We start from the raw sequence: 23964 nt of genomic DNA, 5'->3' as shown, positions 1-23964 counted from the left end.
GAATCACACGAACAATCAATCTCTAAAATTTGGTTCCTTTATCTAGTTTCATTTCTCTCAAGTGGTGTTTCTTATACAAATACTTGGTTTTAAAGAATTGAGTCCACAAATTATCCATAGTTAACAATCTCCACACAAACTTCATATGCAATGATTTTTTTACCTACTCCAAATCCTTAACACCCAAACTACCCTCACAAACAGGCTTACATATATTAGATCAAGAACACCAATTCCTTTTCCTTTTGTCATTTACTCCACTCCAAAAAAATTTCGATAACATAAAATTTATCTTTTTGAAAACAGTAATAGGAATGTCCAATACTGCCAATTGATGAATCGTCATTGATGGTAATACATGCTTAATTAAAATTAGGCGCCCCCATTGAGATAAAAGCTTAAATTTCCAACCCGCTATTTTTTTCCTCAATTTATCAACTAGGGGCTCTAAAATATGGGCCGTAAGACGACCCGATACCAAAAGAACACCCAAATATGTAGTAGGAAAACCTCCTTCTGCAAAGCCAGTCGTCCTTAACAGAGATCTCTTCCGAGCAAAAGTAATTCTCTTTGACAAAAAAATACTTGACTTTTCTTTATTTATCAATTGACCAGACCAATCCTCATACTTCTTCAAAGTCTTAATAAGCATTTGAATGAAACTTCTCTTACCATTGGCAAAAATAAGAATGTCATCCGCATAGAGAAGGTGAGATACCAAAGGTGCCCCACAAGGATGATAGTAAGCTTCTATTTTATTCTCCAGAAAACTTTTCTTTAGAAGCTGAGAGAGAACTTCTTGTAAAATAATAAATAGATAAGGAGATAAAGGATCTCCTTGGCGAAGCCCTCAAGAAGGTTTAAAGAAACATTTATAAGTGTCGTTCATCATAATAGAGAACCAAGGAGAGGAAAAACATTCCGCCACTAAGCACAGAATCTTCGTGAGAAACCAAAACTTTCCAGAACCAAGTTTAAAAAATCTCAATTAACCCTATCATATGCCTTAGCCATGTCCACTTTGATCATTACATTCCCACCATTAAACTTCTTATGCAGAGAATGAACCATTTCTTGTGTCAAAGAAATATTTTCAAATATACTTCTACCAAGAATGAAAGCTCTCTGTTCCGGAGAAATCAAAGCAGACAATAAACCTGTCATCCTTGCAACAATAATTTTTCAAAAAATTTTGTAGATAACACTACAAAGACTAATGGGCCTAAACTTGTCAAAACTCTGAGGATTCCAAACTTTTGGGATTAGAACAATGTAAGATGCACAATAAAATCAAGGAAGAGGGGACCCAACAAAAAAATCTCTAGTTGCATCGATCATGTCTTCTTTTACAATATCCCAGCAATCCTGGAAAAAAGTTGAGCCAAAACCATTCAGACCTAGGCTACTATTTCTCAGGATAAAAAGAATAGCATCCCTTATCTCCACCTCAGACGGTTCACGACAAAGATCAATATTCTCCTCTTCAGAAACCACAAGAGATGTTATATCAACAAGGTTAGCTGTTCGATTGGGTCCTACGCCTATTAAGAAAGTTCGAAAATACCTTACTGCACCCTCATGAACAGCTTCCATAGAGTCCAACACTTCTCCATTTGGAAGTTTCAATGAATGAATCATAGTCTTCTTCCTCCTTTGGTTCACAAATGCATGAAATAACTTTGTATTGTTATCCCCCGGCTCCGACCATTTCTTTTTGGCTAGCTAAGAAATACGAATCTCCTCCCTCTTTTCCCATGCTTCTAGTTCAAGTTTAGTAAGGAAAAAATTTTCCTCCATTTCTAGCGAATACCCTTCCTGAAGCTGAGCCTCTATAGCCTCCATACATTTCTCCAATTTTTTAATGTTCTGTTGTACATGTCCAAAAAACCTATTTGTTCCAGTTTCAAATTGCAACTTTCGTATGTTTCAATTTACCAGCAAGTCTAACTAAACTCGAACCATGAGACTCCTCCCTCCAGGCTTCCTCTACGCAAGACTTAAAAGACTAATGCATACTCCACATATTCTGATACCTGAAGGGAGAAGGACCATACTGATGTAGATTTTTATGAAATCGAATAATCAATGGGTTATGATCTGAAGTCATCCTCTTTCAATACTCAAAATAAATATTTGGCAAAACTTGGAGAAGATTCGAATTATAGAGCACCCTATCCAGTTTTGCCCAACTCCGAGAATTACCACTGTGATCATTACACCAAGACATGTTGTTGTCAGTACCAACCAAATCCATAAGACCACAGTTGTCCGAGCAATTGTTAAATTCCTCCATAGCCGATAACTGCCTCATATGACCACCAATACGTTCCAAATCTGAACGGATAATATTAAAATCTCCCGCCACTAACCAAAGGAAATCATCTCTCTTTACAAACTCCAAATCATTCCAAAGTTTCTGACGATCTGTTGACGACATTTAGCATAAACAAAAGAAGCCAAGAAAATCTGGTCCACAGAACTAAAAATACCCGAAATAACTTGATCAGACATATGTTGTAACTCAAAGTGCACTTGCTCTTCCCAAAATATCCAAATTTTACCCCCACTGAAGCATTCGCACAAAAATTCAGAAAATTTAGAAAGTCAGCCCATTGCGACATCAGACTTTCATCAGAAAATGGCTCTAAGACGAAAAATTCCTAATTAACTTATGTAAACGATTTTTCGACGTGCCTAAACCCCACACGTTCCACACTAGAATTATATTAATCATAAATTAAGTTTCTTTGGACAGGTAATAACCCGTTAAGACTTCTTCTCACTTTGCCCATTAAGATCCTTCAACTTAACAATTGGAACATGTAAATCATCATCCGAACAAAAGCCTTTTTCCAAAGGGAGTTTCTCTAAATTATTTGTCTCCACCTCCCTATCTGATTCACAATTATATGGGACACACTTGGCCATGAAGGTAGACTTTTGTTCCAAAATTTCTATAACCATATTACTAGACGTCATCAATTGATTACGCACTACTATGCCATCTTCCACTATTAGAATATCAGCGTCAGGAGCACCAAAGACTGGTTCAACACTCTCCTACCTCTGCACATTCTCATACGGATTTATATTTAGCTGCAAAGTCTCCACTTCAGGCCTCGGATCTTCAGGAACAAACTCCCCCTCTTCCATCTCACGTTGTGGAACTGTCTTAACCACTGGCAAAATTTGTGATGTCGTTGCACCCTCTTGAGCCTGAGCCCCCTCTACAGGTTCTTCGACAATGCATGGATCTATCAATTCTCTCTGAACTTCCTTCCCTTTATCCAATTTCTTCACACGCCAAACTTCTTGTCAATTTTCTTGTCTACCATATTTTGTATCTTTACTTCTATCCCCAATTTTTTGTTTCCTTTCACCCCCTCGGCATACCACCTTTGAATGCCCCTGTCTATGACATTTCTCACAATAAAATCCTTGTTTTTCATACCTCACTTCTTGCCAAATTTTCTGGTTTGCAGAAACAACAATTGGGAAAGCATCCACCTTATCTGCCAATAAATCCACCTCCACGCACATTCTCGCACCCGTAACCCTAGTTCAATTAAGCGTAGCATTGTCAGTTCCCAGGTATCGACCAAACCTAGTGGCTAGAATTTGTAAGCAATCAGGTCTGTACATGTGCATTGGAAGACCAGGGAGAAATGACCATTAAGGGGCCAAGGATTGTTCCTGCTTTAGGTTGAAATCCTTTGTCCATCGAAAAAGACAAAACGGAAATCCAGCCAAAATCCTTCCTTCACGAGACCATCCATGAAGAAAATCTCGTTCATTCTTCTTCTGAACCAGTATGTGAAAATCATCCATGAAACTAACAGAAAGGATTTCCGAAAGGCCCCACAACTTTATGATATTCAAACGGATAACATCAATAAATGGTCTAGATCGCAAAAATTTCAAAACCAACACAAACCTAAAATCTTCTGCCACTTTGTTCATCTCAGCCTCCGAGAATATAAAACCAATATCTCCATCAACATCAGCTGGATATCTCATGACTAGTTTGAAAGAAGAAGACGATGGGTTAACAGCATTAGCATTAGAACGTGATACTACATAGGCATACGACAAAGGTCCTGAACCACCTTACATAGTAAGCGTCTTACTTCAACGAGAATGGAAGAGAGACATACCTGATTTACAATGATTCAGAGTACCGAAAGAAGAACGCTTGTCGAAATTCAAAGTCCTGGAAAACCAGCAGGCGGCGAAGTGGGCGACCGTAGTTGCAGCTGATGAGTCTTCTCTCTGGAGAAATTCTCACAGCAGGAGGAGGCTTGGGAATTCTCCTCTGCAAATTCCGGAAACGGCACCATCTAACTTTCTTCTATGAGACCTCGAAACAGCACCTAGTCGCTGTCGTCACAAGGGCTGAGAGTCCCTTCGTTGTCGTCACGAGATTTTTCGAACTCACTGTCATCCCACCACCGTCTTCATAAACCATCTCTACAAATCCTGAAAAACCACCCTCTGCAACCTCTACTTCGGTGTGCAGGGCCACAGAGAGCCAGATCTGAAGGAACGGCGACCACAGCTGGCACGGGTGATATCGGTGCGGCTTGAGTGGCAATTGGTAGCAACGTGGCTAGTGGTCGTGCGCACGACATCTCGTGCAAGAGTGCAGCGTGGCCAGTGGTGGTCGCGCGATGGCGCGCGGGCTGTGGGGATTGGGTCATCGTCACCGTTGCTCATTTGAATCATGAGAGCTAGGGCTTCAAGGACTTTGCTCGTCGGACACCAGGAGACCAAGCCGTCTGGAGATTTTCCTACGAAGAGGCGACGTCCGGTAACGGAGGCTATATGGTGTGCCACGATGCTGATGGCTTGCTTCAAGTTTTCATTGACCATTCTTATTCTTGAATAGTTCTTGGAAAGTAGCACTGTTTCTATAACACCATTTTTGCAAAATAGTTGACAGCTTGACACAAACACACAAGCAGATGAGACCATGCATAGGGGATTCATGTGTGATGTATTTGAGCAGAGAATGGGAGCGTCAAATAAACAATTCCTCACTCAGGAGGGATGAATATTATGTCATCATCAAATCAAGATAACAAATATTAAAGCAGCTAGAAACAAAAGATCAGCACAACATTCACAAATCACAACTACCAGATCTTAGGTTATCCATATGCAACAAAGATTAATTGTACAGAATGCAAAAATGGCATAAATCTCAAATTTAATGACTTTTAACAACTTGACTACCTGAGACTTTGAGTTTGAGAGGCGCTCGGGTGATGGCAACAAGGTGGAGCCAGCGATGGCTGGACTCTAGAGGGTGGAGTCGTGGAGGGCCTAGACTCTAAAGGCTTAAAGTCTCGATTGTCAAAGAGTCAATGCAGTGATAAACAGTTGGACAATGGTCGCTCATCGGCATCGTCGCTCGTCGCTGGACAACTAGAATTCAGAGAAGTCATCGCTAGTCGAATGGGAAGTTGGGAATTTGGGAACCCTAATTCCCAAAGGCAATCTATGGAAGCACTAGAAGCCGAAGCAGAAGTCTCAACTCTCAAGTCTGCAATCATGCCGAGTGGCGTCGTGCGAAGTTGGGAACCCTAATTCCCAAAGGCATCTGTGGAAACAAAAGGGGAAGTCTCAACTCTCAAGTCTAAAATTGTGCCAAGTGGAGTAGTGCGAAGTTTAAAATAGGAAGTGGGAATCCTAATTAAAAATTATATAATTTATATTTAATTATTAATTAATTACATAATTTAGTTAAATCGGTAAACCGAAATCTACTTTCTCTATAACCGAACCAAAAATTGAATAACTAAATTTATCAAATTATAAAACCAAACCGAACCGAATTTAGTTGTGTCATTTTTGTTTCTTTTGATTTGTAAATTAGAAATCTGAGAGTAGAATAATCATTATAGGTATACAAGAGCTTACACAATCATTTTCACTCTAAAACAAATTACCATAAAAAGTTGATGTCTATCCTCAAATGTCACTAAATAATTATTCTTATATCATTACATATTTATTCCTATCATTATCTTGTTTGGAATCTTTGCATTTAGAAATTATTTATTTCAAGCAGTGTGAGAAAATTCGTTGGCCTAAGGTTTTGTCTCCAACAGGTTGAAGAGTTGATCAAATATGCTTTGTTATGACTTATCATAATGAGTTCTTAGCTAATACAACACCTCTCACAGCATATCCTTCTCATTTACTACTAGGATTAAAATCCAACACCACACATACACACACACACAGTTTCAAAGGTGATAAGAGGACAAACTTGAAGCTTATATAACATAGGATTCCTAAACTACATAAGCATATAAATCCCATAATTTTTGGGGAATTTGCTGACCTAGGCCCCATTTGGAACTTTGAAAATAAGAGAAAGGAAAACATAAAAGATCCAACTTCTCATGATTATCAAAAAAAAAAAAAGTAAAAAATAAAAATATATATATATATCAATTAATAAATAAAATTTTTATTTTATACACCATTAACGTTTAATTTTTCTTAATCTGTAATTATATTGAAATAAACTTTTAGTTTCAGTAGCATTTTATATAGAGAGAAAAATACAATAAAAAATGAGAAAATTTATTTTCCTTTCCTTTCCTCATCAAAATCCTTAATCCACACAACTTTAGGAAGCTACCGGAGGACATATCATTCAAAGTAAAATAGGTTTCCTAAATAAAAATCAAGTCATAACGTCCACTCCATGCCTATGGTTTCATCACAATTCACAAACTGGCCAAAGCAACCTGTAGAAGCCCATAGATGCGAGAAATTATACAGGGAGTCTCCTCCTCCACATGTTCGTGCATCTGTTTTCTTAATTATACACTTACTAAAAATAGGTCCCTCTTTGATATTAATGAATGTAAGACCAATTTACCACATGTCTAACATTAAGAAAACAAGCACATAGGCACATGGAGAGGGTTCCCTGTATAATTTCTCCATAGATGCATAGTAATAAAGATAACAAAACGCATGATTTGTTAAATCATACACAAACGCAAGGCATGCATGTACATAATTAATTAACATGCAAATTGCAAATGTAAGAAACTACCGTCTTCTCTCAATTTATTAAGACAGACAAAACGTTTCAAAATGTCTTAAATCTTACATACAAGGAGATTTGCTCTCCTTCCTTCAAATTTCTTAGGCAATATCTCATCGCCGCAAAGCACGAGCAATTTTCAGTCTTAAGATTTACCTATCACATCCTGATCCGGAAACAAGTGTGAATAACCCTACTTAGACCAAATCGACCATCCACCGTCAACAAGTTAAAAGGAATTAGGTGAAATAATATTGAACTAGTAAAAATTGCTCGTGCTTTGCGGCGATAAAAAAGAAAGGTTAAATACAAACGAGGTGAGTTAAAAAAGAAAGATTAAAAGTTTGAATTATATGTAGGTGACATGGAATGATTGTGTCTTCAGGAGAACAAAAATTGTCCAAGGATAACAAACAAATTTGGGTTTTAAACTTTGATAATGGACACTTTGTAAAGCCCCAACCTGGGTCTACAGGGAGCACTGTGGTCTCTCTTCCTCTACCTGAACAAGACAACAAGGAGGCGGGCCTTATTGAATTAATGACTGGCTCCACAGACCAACACGTGTCCTTTTCAGTGTGTTTTGTCCTTACTCACACACTTCCTAAGAAAACTTTCCAAAATGTTACCCATCCCAAGATTACTCCAAGTCAAGCACGCCTAACCGTGGAGTTCTTATTGAAAAACTCCCGAAAAGAAAGGTGCACATTATTGATATGGGCAGTAACATTAAATCCTTTTTAAATCTTTCTTCCATGGGATATCACATTCTCCCCTACTTACAGAACGCGACGTTCTCATTTCGAACCCACATTTCCAAACCCAAGTGATGTGAATCTCATTACATTTTCGGTTGGGTAATTATTCTGATACCATTTTGTAATGCCCCAACCTGGGTCTGTTAGGAAGCACTGCGTCTCTCCTCCTCCACCTAGACGAGACAACAGGAGGGACAGATCTTATCGGACTAATGACTGGCCCCACAGACCAACATGTGTCATTTTCAGTGTATTTTGTCCTCACTTACACACTTCCTGAGAGAACTTTCCAGAAGGTCACCCTATCCAAGATTACTTCAAGCCAAGCACGCTTAACCGTTGAATTCTTATAAAAAGGCTCTCGAAAAAAAGATGCACCTTATTGATATGAGTAATAACATCTAATTTTTTTTAAGTCTTTCTTACACAAGATATCACACACTTATTATGAGAGAATTCAAATATTAAGATCAATGAAAACAATATATAAGTTCAACGATATATCATTTTAAAATAACTTGAATGTAAAAACAACCTTATCATTAGTAAAGGTGCATACGAATAACATCTTTGGAATATACTATTTCATTAAACATTACCTTTAAAACACATAATAAAAACAATATTTAGGTATAACATTTTTGTATGTTTTTAGTGACCTTATTTGTCATGTATATATGTATTTCAATAATTAGTTTTAACAATAATATCATAATTTAACATATTATTTGTTCAACATAATTGACAAATATTGATAAATTCGTACGAATAATATAATATTTATAAAATTTGCATATAGTATGTAAAACTTTAAAAATATTATGGACATGTACATAAGATAAATTTATTTGTGGTAGATTAATTTAAATGTAAAATTAATTGAGAAAAATAAAATACAGATATAAACCATAATAATATTGAATAAAAATTTAAAACATAAAATTTAAATATATTTTATAACATATCAAAAGTTGAACACTTATTAAATTACATGTGTTTATGCATTTATATATAGATAGTGATTTATATAAAATTGTAATATTTTCATATTAGAACTTTTTTTATGGAAGGTATGTGAGAAAACAATCACTTAATCTAATTTTAATGTATATAATATATGTAAAAATAAATGTAATACGGTATATATATTTCTATATTTTTGAATAATATTAATTAAAATTAATTCTACAATTTTAGTGGAGAAAAATTGTATTGTACGATCTATATTATATTGAATATATGTATTCTACAATTAATACTTATGTTAATTTTAATGTATGTAAACATAAATATAACACGGTATATATATTTCTATATTTTCAAAACAATATAAATTAAAATTAATTCTATACTTCTAGTTGATGTAAATATAAAAAAATGATAAAGAAAGTAAGAAGTCAAAATTTGAATTAATTTTATAATATAAATATATTGAGAAAGGAAGTGACGAAATTTGTCGAGTTGGAATCATTTTTTAAAAAATAATTTAGTGGAATGCATTAAAATATGAAATAATTATAGTAGTCTAACCTATAATTTCTCCTACAACTCTATGTAAAAATTTTCATATCATCCCACCATAATTATTGATCTAATATAGGTGGGTGAGTGGATTAGGAGCATATGATAGTAATTATCATATTAATTAATTTACTTCGCCAAAGGTCTTAAAGGGCATGTGAAACTTGGGAGAGGACTCAACGCTATGGTTTGGTAGCAAGAAGATAATTCTAATCTTGACCATCTATTTAACATGCCTAAGTAATAATTTTAGTCTACTCAAATGCTAACGAGTGTACATTTAATTTCTTGTTAGAACATAAGATGCATATGTCAATATGTGATTAGTAGAACAAAATTACTATTGGGCTGGTAGAGTTAGTATTCCATCACTGTCCAAAATTTTCCTTGCACGACTTTCAGCTGCGTGCAAGTTAAAATCAAAGCAAAATCAACATTGTATTTTAATATTTTCAAAGTGAAATCAGCGTGGGTTGTAATGTCAAAGTCGTATGAAATCATGTTAAACCTTTTGATCCATTTAATATATGGGTATTAATGGTTCATTCATTTATCACACATATAATTATATGGGTGTATTGAACTTTTTCTCTCATTTAAGTCGAGAGGACTTGTACTTGATTAAATAATTATATATGTACATACTAAAATTTTATTTATTTTTTATATATTATATATATTTAAATTTTATATATATTATATGTATTATTTATATTTAAAATATATTAAAAATCTATATTTTATATATATTACAATATTAAATCAGTTAAATCGATTTAACCAAAATTCGGTTTGGTCGATTTTGAGTTTGGTTAAAAATGAAATTTCGATCGATCGATTAATTAACCGAAGAGACCGAATGCTCACCCCTACACAATGCTGATGGCTTGCTTCAAGTTTTCATTGACCATTCTTATTCTTCAGTAGTTCTTGGAAAGTAGCTTTGTTCCTATAGCACCATTTTTGTAAAATAGCTAATAGCTTGACACAAACACACAGGCAGATGAGACCATGCACAGGGGATTCATGTGTGATGTGTTTGAGAAGAGAATGGGAGCATCAAATAAACAATTCCTCACTCAGGAGGGATGAATATTATGTCATCATCAAATCAAGATAACAAATATTAAAGCAGCTTGAAACAAAAGATCAGCACAATATTCATAAATCACAACTACCAGATCTTAGGTTATCCATATGCAACAAAGATTAATTGTACAGAATGCATAAATGGCATAAATCTCAAATCTAATGACTTTTAACAACGTGACTACCTAAGACTTTGAGTTTGAGAGGCGCTCGGGTGATGGCAACAGGGGGGAGCAAGCGATGGCTGGACAAGGGCCTGGACTCTAAAGGCTTAAAGTCTCGATTGTCAAAGAGTCGATGTAGTGATAGATAGTTAGACAATGGTCGCTCATCGGCGTCGTCGCTCGTCGCTAGACAGCTGGGATTCTGAGAAGTCATCGCCAGCCGAATGGGAACTTGGGAACTTGGGAACCCTAATTCCCAAAGGCAATCTATGGAAGCACTAGAAGCCAAAGCGGAAGTCTCAACTCTCAAGTCTGCAATCATGTCGAGTGGTGCAGTGCGGAGTTGGGGACCCTAATTCCCAAAGGCCATTGTGGAAACAAAAGGGGAAGTCTCAACTCTCAAGTCTAGAATTGTGCCAAGTGGAGTAGTGCGAAGTTCAAAATGGGAAGTGGGAATTCTAATTATAAATTATATAATTTATATTTAATTATTAATTAATTACATAATTTAGTTAAATCGATTAACCGAAATCTGCATTCTCCATAACCGAACCAAAGAATGAATAACTGAATTTATCAAATTATAAAACCAAACCGAACCGAATTTAGTTGTGTCACTTTTGTTTCTTTTGATTTGTAAATTAGAAATCTGAGAGTAGAATAATCATTATAGGTATACAAGAGTTTACACACACATTTTCACTCTAAAACAAATTACCATAAAAAGTTGTTGTCTATCCTCAAATGTCACTAAATAATTATTCTTATATTCATTACATATTTATTCCTATCATTATCTTATTTGGAATCTTTGCATTTAGAAAATATTTATTTCAAGCAGTGAGAGAAAATTTGTTGGCCTAAGGTTTTGTCTCCAATGGGTTGAAGAGTTGATCAATTATGCTTTGTTATGACTTATCATAATGAGTTCTTAGCTAATACAACACCTCTCACAGCATATCCTTCTCATTTACTACTAGGATTAAAATCCAACACCACACACACACACAGTTTCAAAGGTGATAAGAGGACAGTCATAAGATTATTCCTACCTTTTTTTTTTTTTTTTTCGGTTAAATCCACACTACACAATAAGAGGAAACCCACCTCCCATTCTATAATCATTTTAGACTAAAACTCAGAAGCTTATATAACATAGGATTCCTAAACTACATATGCATATAAATCCCATAATTTTTTGGGGAATTTGTTGACCTAGGCCCCATTTGGAACTTTGAAAATAAGAGAAAGGAAAACATAAAAGATCCAACTTCTCATGATTATCAAAAAAGTGAAAAATAAAAATAAAAAATATATATATCAATTAATAGATAAAATTTTTATTTTATACACCATTAACGTTTAATTCTTCTTAATCTGTAATTATATTGAAATAAACTTTTATTTTTAGTAGCATTTGATATACAGAGAAAAATACAATAAAAGATAAGAAAATTTATTTTCCTTTCCTTTCCTTTTCTCATCAAAATCCTTAATCCACACAACTTTAGGGAGCTACCGGAGTGCATATCATTCAACGTAAAATAGGTTTCCTAAATGAAAATCAAGTCATAACGTCCACTCCATGCCTATGGTTTCATCACAATTCACAAACTGGCCAAAGCAACCTCTAGAAGCCCATAGATGTGAGAAATTACACAGGGAGTCTCCCCCTCCACATGTCCGTGCATCTGTTTTTTTAATTATACACTTACTAAAAATGGATTCCTCTTTGATATTAATGAATGTAAGATCAATTTACCACACGTCTAATATTAAAAAACAAACACATGGACACGTAGAGGGGGGGTTCCTTGTATAATTTCTCCATAGATGCATAGTGATTAGAGATGAAAAAACGCATGTTTTGTTAAATCATACACAAACGCAAGGCATGCATTTACATAATTAATTAACATGCAAATTGCGAATGTAAAAAACTACCATCTTCTCTCAATTTAATGAGACAGACAAAACGTTTCAAAATGTCTTAAATATTACATACAAGTAGATTTGCTCTCCTTCCTTCAAAATTCTTAGGCAATATCTCATCTCCGTGGCTATTTATATAGCTAGTTTCCTCACAAACTATTCATCCCCAGAAGTATAAACTGAAGAAATTTCATTGCGTTGAATCAGGTAAGCTCTGCAACCAAGTTCCACAATCAGACAAAACATACTCTGTTTGGCACAAAACAACACATGCATGGACATATTACACCTTGCCAATTAAATATTTGTTTTCCAAATTGCAAACTAAAATAGGGGGGGTGAGAGAAAGAAAGCTTGCGGACAAATTGGTAAAACAGCAGGTTCTATACCCTTTCTTTTTTCTTTTTTTTTTTGGATTACGCACCGGATATTCACGTGTCCGTTTTATGGTCCACGTGAGTAATCCTGCGCCCCTTGAAATTGACCCAACAACTTCAAAGGGAGGGTAAATTTAGAAATCCAGGAGTAGAAACGAACCCGAAATGATTTGAATACCTAATCTCGTGAAAAGCACTCCCGCAGCCCGCACTACCACCTGAACCATACCATGGGGGTTCTATATCCTTTCTTTCACTTTATATTTGGGAGTTTGAAATTTGAAAGTTTGATTTAGATTTTTGTACATTTGAACAAAAAATAAAATAAAATTGTATCGATTTACTTTTAAATCCATACAAACCAAATGGAAACCCTAAAATTCATGCTCCCAAACAAAAACTCAAAGTGCATCTTTGGAAAGTCCTTTAATGAAAGCATAAAATCCCAACCAAACAGATTACTTTCCGTGTTCTGATATTCTCAATGACAATAAAGAATAGCAGAGTATTTGATTGTTTTCTATTTATGGAACAGATCAGGATTGCAAGTATGGCTGGTAAACAAGTATCTGCAGTGATCCTAATCATCAGCATGCTGCCAATGATGACGGTGTTTAATACAACTGTTGTGGAGGCTAATTGCTTCACCACTGAGGAATGTTTTCTTCTAACTGGAGCTGCCCCTGGCCCAAGAACTACTTGCATCAACAAGTGCAAAAATTACTGTTCCAGAAAGGCTACCCCCAACTGTGTATCTTTATGCCGAGATGTTTGTGTTTAATGGAAAATAAGATCCATCATGGAATAGTTAAATTTCAAGCCACAAATAACAATGTAATTAATTCCCCCATATGTATTTAAATACATACATATACATATATATATATATATATATTATTTTCTAAATAATATTGGACTACTATGTTCTCTGATTCAAAACACTTCTATCTACCTCATTGACAAGCAGTCTGCTATATCAATAGTAATTCTCTTTCTGTGTGTTCAGTTCCTTTAAGATGACCAACTGCAAACATACATAATTTGGCAAAAGTGGAAAGAGTTTACAAGGCAAATGCATTACATTAAGTGTTTAGAAGTACACTGAATGATCACCCAAAAAAAAAAAAAAAAACAATTAAGAAAGTTTGGAATTTGTAATGGAAAGAACAAAGATTATTTTAAAGCATGAAAAACTCTGTTCGTTACAAAGAAACCATCTCAAGTGATATGACATCCCATAATTTGCTAAAATTATCTTACTATGAAAATGCCCAACTAAGACTATGACATTTGCATCACTAAATAAAAACTTTTGCAATATTTTTTTATGATGGATACAGAAATTCTAAAACAATCATTCATTTAGAACATCAACACTTAATTAACTTTGATTTGTTGACACACTTTTGAGTGTCATCCAGTTCCCTCTTCAATTCATACCTAAAAGTAGCATTTTGAATTTTAGTCCTTTTTGCTTTTGTATGAAGTGATTTTTTTTTAAAAAATGAAGAGTTTCCCACATGAAAAAGAGCAGTGCATAATTGATGAGGATAGAGTTTAAGAATGGCATGACCATCCTTCGTGCATGGTCAATGGAATCAATCAAATAAAAGGTAAGATGACACCAAGCCAAGGACAAACAGAAACAAAGAAATAGGTATTTGGTACGATATTGCATTTTGAGTCGAGACATGATATATATATATAGCGTATTGTTGAAACCTTAGCGCAGTTTTTATTGCTAATAATAGAATTTTTCATAGAGGATGCATGGGTGCAAACACACTACATAACCATGTAACTCATTGTATTCTTGTTATTTTCTTCGATTTTTCTTTCAATTTGTTGTGTATGAGATCCTGCATAGCCTTTGGATGTGTTTCACAACAATTTGTTCAATATAAAAAAATAGAGGCAGTCCTTTTCAAACTTTGAATATTTATTGAAAATCTAACATCAAGAGATTTTTTTTTTTTCTTTTCAGAAGACAAAGGGGTGAGAAATGAGGTTAAACGCAAAAAGATATTTATTGTATACTTGTATTAAATTTTTTGTCACTGTAAAAAATAAATAAAGAAAGAGATTATTTGCCCCAAGATTCAATATCAACTTTGAGAAATTGTCTTCAATATCAACTTTGAGAAATTGTCTTTCTTTAAATTGTTAGAAGGTGGGACATATTTATTAAGATGTTCACGATTGATTATGGTCATTAAATAATTATAATTGAGTTAGTGAGTAAACTGTTGTAAATTTTGTAGCATATTGGGTTATTGTTGGATTATGTAAATTTAACAATCTTCAATGAAGTAAGTTTCCTTGGTAATGTGTTTATAGATAGTTAATATTAGTAATTAAGATGCAAATTTTAAAACCCCCATCTTCTCTCCATATTGAATACAAAGCCAACGTTCCAAAATGTCTTCAATAACACATTTAAGGATATTTGCGTTCCTTACTACAAACTTTTCAAACATCACATTACAATTACTATATATAAAGCATGGTTCCCTCTCACATTATTCATCCATAAAACTAAGTATATCTATATCTTGACCAGGTGGGCTTTACTTTAAATTGTAACACATTTGCCTCTATATCTAACCAACTAGAATGAATCCATTTTCTTTTACTCTATGTTTGGGAAATTAGGGCTCAGATTCTCGATCTAGATTTGTATAGATTTGAACAAAACTACAAAGTTGTATTGAGTTTTAATCGGAGTCTTGAAATTGAAAGACTTGTATAGATTTGAACAAAATTACAAAGTTGTATGGAGTTAACCTGAGCCACCTGAGTCCTGAAATTCATGCTTTGAGTCAAGAGTGCTACTTTAGAAAGTTCTTGTGAAGATCAATGACATCTCAACCAAACAAATCCTTTCTTTGTTTGAGATTTCATCGATCTTCACAGGGAAAAATCAATATACTTCTAATGCCGAATCAGGATCAACTAGACAGAAATAAAGCAGTGAGTCAAACACTTCTTTCGTGCCGATGTTGGACTTCTCAAAGTAGGACTATGAGCTTTTCTCTTAGAGCATACATTTCAGGATGTCGATTTGAGAATAAAACTCAATACAACTGTCATTCTGTTCAATTCTATACAAATCTAAATTGAAATTTCGAACCCAAAATTCCCAAAGCTTGATTTAGCACTTCCCCTGTTTTGATTAGTCCTCAGTTGAAACTAACACTAAATAGAGTATTTGGTGTCTTCTGTGTGTGGAACAGATTGGGATTGGAAGAATGGATGGTAAACAAGCATCTGCAGTGGTGATGATCATGCTGTCAATAATGATGGTGTTTACTGAAACTGTTGCTGCGTCTAGTTGCATCACTACTAGAAATTGTTTTCCTCTAATTACTGCCCCTAGCCCGATAATTTCTTGCATCAGTAGTTGCAAAAAACGCTGTTCCAGAAAGGCCAGCCCCCTCTGCCTACACATATGCAGAGACATTTGTGTTTATGGAAAATAGGCCCATTGTGGAATAGTTTAATTTCAAGCTACAAATAACAAAGCAATTCATCCCTCCATGTGTGTGAGTACAGGATATTGATGCATTTTGTGATAACAATATTTTAAGATTTTCAGCTATGAATGGTTGGTTCTTTTTCACCTTGACAGAATTAGTATGTGGGCTCTATAATTTGATAGCATTTGGGTCATATATAAGACATTTTATTAACTAATTTATTATGATAGACAAAACATCTCATATGGTTGTATATGCAATTCATATATAAGCAAATAATTCAAAATCAAATTAAAGATTTTTGCCTAACATATTACATACATGTCAAACAAAATCATGTAAAAATCCAAATCAAAATATCATATATTCAAAATACATTAACCATTCACACAAAATCCAACAATTACATACAAGTGCATTCAATTTTTTTTATATACAAAATACATTAATCATTCACACAAAATCTAATAATTACATAAAATTGCATTCATTTTTTTTTTTTTTTTGGTTGAATCAGTGTTTTAAAAGGCATTATTGAGGTGCGCCTCAAGCGATTTGAGCCTAAAATGCCCCAAGGCATAAGTGGAAATGTGCAACTCTAGAAAGGCATACGCCTCATGTCAAAATGCTCGCCTTTTACGCCTCAAATGTAAAGCCGCACGCATGTTGGGATCCTTGATTTAATACATAAATTAAAAAAGAAAGAACCCATAATGAATCTAAAACCCTTTCCTCCCTCTCTTCGACGAAGCTTCTCTCTCGGCGAAGCTTCTGCTCTTGACGAAGCCTCCAGTGAGTCTTCTCCTCGACAATAGCTTCTGCTTTCTCGGCGAAGCTTCTGCTCTCGACGAAGCCTCCAGTGAGTCTTCTCCCCGACGATAGCTTCTGCTCTCTCGGCAAAGCTTCTTCTCCCTCTCCAACGACTCAACGACTGCCTCCAAAGATTCGTCCAAGCTTCTCGTCCATCTCCGACAACTCCACGATTTGAGGGTCCCTTCCAAGCTTTGATCTGCCTCCAACGACTCCTTCCAGCCTTTCATCTCTTTGCAGCGACCCTCCATTATTCTAAAATATTTCTCATCTTTATACTATATATAAATTTATTTATTTATTTATTATTTTTAAAAAATACAGTCCCAAAATGCCTTAGGCCTTCACCTTTTAAAACATTAGGTTGAATAATTACATATAGTTTGAAATTTATAATTGAAGAAATAAAACAAATTTCCTTTTGGGTTGGATTGGAGAGAGAAGCAAAGACAAGGAAAAGTAAACACCATTAGAAAGTAATTAATTTTGCCTCGACATTTTCCCTAATGCTTTGAAATTTTTTCAACAAAAATCTTTTTCGCTAAAATCATAACAAAAGTGTAGTTAGATAATAATAATAATAATAATAATAATTTTAAAAATTAAAATATCATTACAAAAGCCTACATATGGAAGTTAATTTAAACAACTCCTGCACATAAAGTTTTTTTCACGTGATTATAAAAATGATTTTAAAAATAAGAATTTGAACACGTGTTTCTATTTTAGCATGAGCAAACAAAATAATTTAAACATAGATCGCAATATGCGTTTGAACCACAAACGAATCATTGACAATGTTGAACTTATAAATCTGTAAATTTTAAATTCTCCTAAAATCCCTGCAAATGTCTACACCAAACACACCTTTTGAGTATGAATATTCTCAAACACCTAGTTTCTTATATCATTTTATTTAAGTCAAATCTCATTTTAAAATAGTTTATTTAAAGCACAACATCCATGCATTCAAGAACAATAGAAATTATCCCACGTGAAAAGAAATTAAAAAAAGGGAGAACAAATTAAGAAAACTAGATACAGATTTATATATGTATGATACAACACACATCAATATCAAATAACATATTTAAAATAACAATTCTTCCAAGTAAGATAATGAATATAATGATATAAATCTCCTTCAAAAAATAGTTTATAAAAAATATCCAGGCATTCAAGAACCAATACAAATTATACCCCATAATAAGAATGAAAAGAGAAACAAACAAATTAGTAAATTTAAATACAGATTCATATAGTGAAATTTTCACAGAGGCTCCTTGGACATAGATACACTGCTAAACTGCATAAATCATTGCTTTCTTGTTATTTTCTCATGTTTCCCTTTCTATTTGTTTTCCATGTGAACGTATAATCCTATGGTATGTTTCACAGTAATGCGTTCAATAGCAAATAATAATAATAATAATAATAATAAGTATCGATGCATCCTTTCAAACTTCCAATATTTTTTGAAAATCTAAAAGAAGGAAAAAAAAATTGAAAATTTTTTGACAATGACAAAAGGAAGAGAAATGAATTTAATGCATAAATGTAATTTGTTATATTTAACTTGTATAAATATTTTTTCATCATCATTAAGGAAGAGAATATTGGCCCCGAGATTCAATATCACTATTGATCATAAAAAAATATTTTACTAGCATTTATAATAATTTAAATATATTTTTTGAAAAATTATTTTTCTTTTAAGTTGCTAGGACAGTGGAGATATATTCATTAAGCTGCTCATGATTAATTATGCTCATTAAATAATCGTTGGATTTTGTAACTTTAACAATTTTTAATGAAGTTATATGCTTCCATAGTGATGCGTTTACCAATAATCAACAGTAGTAATAAAGATGCAAATTTAAAGACCACCAAGCATCTTCTATCAGTTATTGAATACAAAGATAAAACATTCCAAAATGTCTTCAATATCGCATTTAAGTATATTTGTTTGCATAATCCATTGCTTCAAAATTTTCAGACAAGATCAAATCACTATATACATAGCACAGTTTCTTCGCACATTGCGCATCCCTAGAACTAAGTGTTGAAGTATATCTGTACCTTGAACTAGGTAAAGCTCTACTACAAATTGGTAACATGACAGATTTTATCTCTATCTCCATCTCTATCTCTATCTCTAACCAAGTAGAAATTCATTTTTCTTTCACCCCAAGTTTGGGAATTGAGTTTAAATTTTTATTTGGATTTGTGTAGATTTTTTTTTTTTTTTTTTAAAAGGAAAGGAAAGGAAATACAAATCGTATTGAGTTTTGTTCTCCAAATCTGACTCCTGAAGTTGATGCTCCTAAAGAAAAACTCAAAGTGCCTCTTTCAAAAGTTCTTCATGTAGAGAAAGTGCATGACATCTCAACCAAACAACGTCTCCTGTTTTTAATTAATCCTCAATTACAACTAAGACTAACAGAGTATTTCATTGTTTTCTATATGTGGAACAGAACAGGATTAGAAGGATGGCCGGCAAACAAGGATCTGCAGCGGTGTTGATCTTGCTGTCAATAATAATAGTGTTCAATGAAACTGTTGCTGCGTCTAATTGCACTGTCAATGAAGACTGTATAATTCTGACTGGAATTGCCCCTAGCCCAGAAAGTTCTTGCATCAGCAATTGCAAAAACAACTGTTCCAGAAAGGTTACCCACTACTGCCTACCTTTATGCCGAGACATTTGTCTTTTTGGAAAACCCACTGAGTAATGGTTTAAGTTCTAGCCACAAATAACAATACAATTCATCCCTCTGTATGTGTGTAATCGTACAATAAAAGGGATATTGAGGCATTTGGAAGGTTTATATTTTATATTTTTAGCTATGAATTGTTTTTATATCTTTGACATAGTCATAATATAATTATTTCTATAGTTTGATAGCATCTGGTTCATATATAAGAAATCTCACAAGTATTTAGTATGCCAGACATCCCATATAATTATATATGAAATTTAAAATAGAAATAATAATTCAAAATCAAACTAAAGATTTTTGCCTAACATATTACAAATACGTCGAACAAAATCATTAACCATTCGCACAAAACCCAATAATTACATACAATTTTTGCATTAAAACTCTTTGTTACATAATTACATTAAGTCTGAAATACATATATCATTAAAGAAATAACACAAAATCTGTTGTGAATAATTTGGTGAAGGGAGCAAAGATGAGGAGCAGTAAACAAAAAGTAATTAATTTTGTCTAGACACTTTTCCCTTTGTTTTGAAACTCTTCCAATACAAATTCTTCTTGGTAAAATTATAAACAAAATATATTTTAATTTTTAATTAAAAAAATAGATTTAGAATATCATTATAAGACTCCTGCATACAGAAATTAATTTGGTCAACTTCTGCACATGAAATTTTTTTGTTATTTTTTTTTCATAACAAAAGATATATTAGATAAACAGAAGATAAAGAAGAAGAAGAAGCTCACAAAATAAAACTAAACAATATTAGCCAAGGAACCCCCTTTTCAAATCCTTTCCTTCATAATCTACCAAGCTCTTCAAATTCACCAATTCCCTTTGTCCCTCTTCATCTTTCGACTTTTACCACCACCCACACCGACTTCATTTCCTTCAACATCACTTAACTTTAAATCCACTTTATCCAAAAGATTTTGAGCTTCTAACTCCTTAGGAATCTCTACCACGTGTGTATGCAGAATTCCATCCGTGTTGTACTTGCTCACCAAGCCATTGTTATAAAAAATAACTCCCTCCAAGCCTTCCAATGGGGATGGATGGACATAGAATAAATAATCCCTTATTCCATATTGCTCTTGAATATTGTCCAATAACAATCCCCTCCCCCCCCCCCCCCCCACCATAGTCAAACTCACTAATATCATCTCTCTTTGAATCTAAAAAATCCCCCATTTCTTTGCCATATTTCCTTCACTAACCTCGTTACTACATCCATCCTTCTTCTTAGCATTCAAATCTTCCACAATACTAAACTCTCCCTTAAGAATTTCTTCTTAGTAACTTTGGCACTAACTCAACAGAACTTTCTCTCTTTTCTTCAAAAGCCTTAACCATTTCAGCACCCATACAAGCTGCCCTCCTATGAGCATACAAGCTGCTCTCCTAATGAGGTAAACCTTGTTACCCTCAAATCTATCGACATTAAGATGAAAATAATCAGATTTCTCCCCAAACTCGGCTCCTTTTTTACTCTTTTCCACACACCTCCTAATACCTCTTCAAAACTTGACAAAATTTTAACCCATCGATCTACTTTCAAGTCCATGCCGCTACTAGAATTCTGAACTTGCTAATCATTCCGACTGAAATGTCAAAAAGCTCGATGCTGGATTTGGATTCCATTAGCAGAACATTTAGACTCCTCCTCCCCTGTACTCATTTTCTGGGATTCAAGGGAAAAATTTTGGACCTGCCCTTCATCTGGAATCAGTAAGTACTTGTGCCACCATTACCACACGCATGGGCCTGAATACCATCTTGACCCTTTTGCTAGAAACCCATATGAGGAGAGCCTTCCTTTGGATTCATTTAATCAAACTCTCCTAGACATTGAGCTTGTTCAAATAATTGGCCCAATTTAGTCAACAAATTAAATACTTCCTTTTTCAATAACTTAAGCCAAGTCCAAAACAAGTAACATACAGCCCGACCTAAATCTTTTCCCAGCCTCCTCCAGAAAGCAACCCTACCCACCTCTTGAGATGATTGCACTGCCATTAGAAACCCTAGATTCCTTCATTTTCTGGTCAATTAGATTGATTCTGATCGATTTGCGATGACACAAGGTTCCTTCAAATGCAGCATACCTCTACACCGATGGCACAATTTTTCTTTCTCGGTCAACACACCCCGATTTCCTGAACAAACTTGGCTACTGCAACCCTCTCCATCACTCAGTTTGCCTTCCAACACCACCTGACTCCATGACTTTTGGCGTGAAGAACAATCAGCACCAACACCTCCAGAATCCTCACAAAAAACCTTTGCTATCTCGCAAAAATCACTTGCAAAGCTTTGCCACCCATCCCCTTTAGTGCCTCTAGGAATAAAAAATGACAATTTTCTTTCCTTTCCACCCCAGCCCTAATTCCAAATACTTTCTCACCTTCGTCCACCTAATTGACATACAATTCTTCATGAATCCCATTCAAGTTGTTCGAAATCCCCTTTGCATTGAAAGGGGACAACCATCAACAAACCAAATCACAACTTCTTTAGAAAACCTAACCCATCTATTTCGAGAGACATTATTCTCAACCACAAGCAAAGACAAGTCCTCCCTGACCTTGTCCCATCACAGATCGTAGGAGTGAGAGATGCCCCCCATTACAAAGAACAAGAGTCGGAAGGTGCGAAGGATGAAAGAGGGGAAATCAAAGGGAGAGAAGGAGGGGAAATGAGGTTTGGGGTTTTCGTCGCGAAAAAAAATGGCAAAGGGAGATGCAGGTGAAGAGGAGAGGTTGAGTGAAATTTCAGCGTGAGGTTAAACCGCGAAAGAGGATCCTCCACGGTCGTGAGCTTCGAGGAAGATGTCAGCTTGGGGAGGCATTTTGAGCATAACCTTGCAGCCAAACAAATCATTGAAATTATTGAACTTAAAACACATATTCATGATTATAAAGTTTTTGTCATGTGATTTTAAAAATAGGATTTTGAGCACACTGATGTTTCTGTTTCAGTATAAGAGCAAACAAAATAATTTAAAACATAAACATAGATCATGAACATGCGTTTGAACCACAAACAAATCATTGAAAACGTTTAAATTAGGAATTAAAACACATGTGTTTCTAGTTCAGTAAGAGACAAATAAAATTATTTAAACATAAACAGAGATCACAAATATGTGTTTGAGCCACACATGAAGATTATATATCTTAATGCACTTAAAAGCTCTACTCGTCACAAATGGTATAACCTCCCATGATATATATAAATTAAAATATATTGTGGTATGAGATGTCCAACTTTGATTAGGATATTCAAAGTTTAAAAAAAAAAAAAAATGTGTACAATATGAATGTTCATTTCACTTGGAAAATTTGTTAACACAATTTGAGTTTCATCGAAGCTAGTGATGTCCGTAACTTTTTTGAGAAAACACAAGGCAAACACAGTTGGGAATACTCTATCAGAGACGCTACAAAAGCAATTTTTATACGAGCTAGGTAATCGGTAAAGGGCTCACTTTTAAATATCAAACAAATTAAAAGAAGAAGAAGAGGCCAATTACCTGATGAAAATTTGACGATTTGGATTGGAAGTTCAGAAACTACGGCCCTCTCTCTCTCTCTCGCGCAAGATGCCTCCTTCCTCTTCTTCAACCACTAGGGCAAAAAGCATCATCGGAGTTGCACCGTGATGATGTTGCATTCTTTGCAGAAACATCCTCAATACTAGATATCACAGATCTTGAAATTTCTTCCACTTCAAAAAGCGGAAAAAGTGCCCAACCCTAAATTAATTAAGTAAAAAATAAATAAATAAATTTAAAATTTTAAAAAGGTAATTCATCGTGGTTAACGACAGAAGTGACAGTGTTAAACAGTTACCAAAACTCCAGCAAGCTTGAACGAGGGCAATGTCGAAGTTGACGGCTCGTCGGAGATAGTCAATTTGCCGCCGGAAGTCGGCTTCGAAAATGTCATCGTCAATGCAGGGTTCTCCATAGATGGCTCATTTTCAAACCTAGTTCATGTAGTAACCCGAACCTACAAACAATTTTAGGAATACCTCAAATAAACTTTACAA

At 34.4% G+C, this 23964-nt stretch overlaps 1 long non-coding RNA gene across 2 annotated transcripts; it reads right to left on the bottom strand.

Moving 5' to 3' along the window:
- Positions 1-16674: 16674 nt before the first annotated feature.
- Positions 16675-23662, bottom strand: LOC131146949 (uncharacterized). 2 transcript variants are annotated; one of them, XR_009134501.1, is made up of 2 exons: positions 23447-23662; positions 16675-17842 (listed from the first exon to the last, which is right to left on the bottom strand). It is a non-coding gene; the product is annotated as an uncharacterized LOC131146949 (long non-coding RNA). The 2 variants fall into 2 exon arrangements; XR_009134502.1 differs by having other exon boundaries at positions 16675-17608.
- Positions 23663-23964: the final 302 nt, after the last annotated feature.

The sequence above is a fragment of the Malania oleifera genome, chromosome 13 (assembly GCF_029873635.1).
Source record: "Malania oleifera isolate guangnan ecotype guangnan chromosome 13, ASM2987363v1, whole genome shotgun sequence".
Classification (NCBI taxonomy): domain Eukaryota; kingdom Viridiplantae; phylum Streptophyta; class Magnoliopsida; order Santalales; family Ximeniaceae; genus Malania; species Malania oleifera.
Note: the sequence above shows the minus strand (reverse complement) of the source record. Positions and strands in the feature narration are given on the sequence as shown.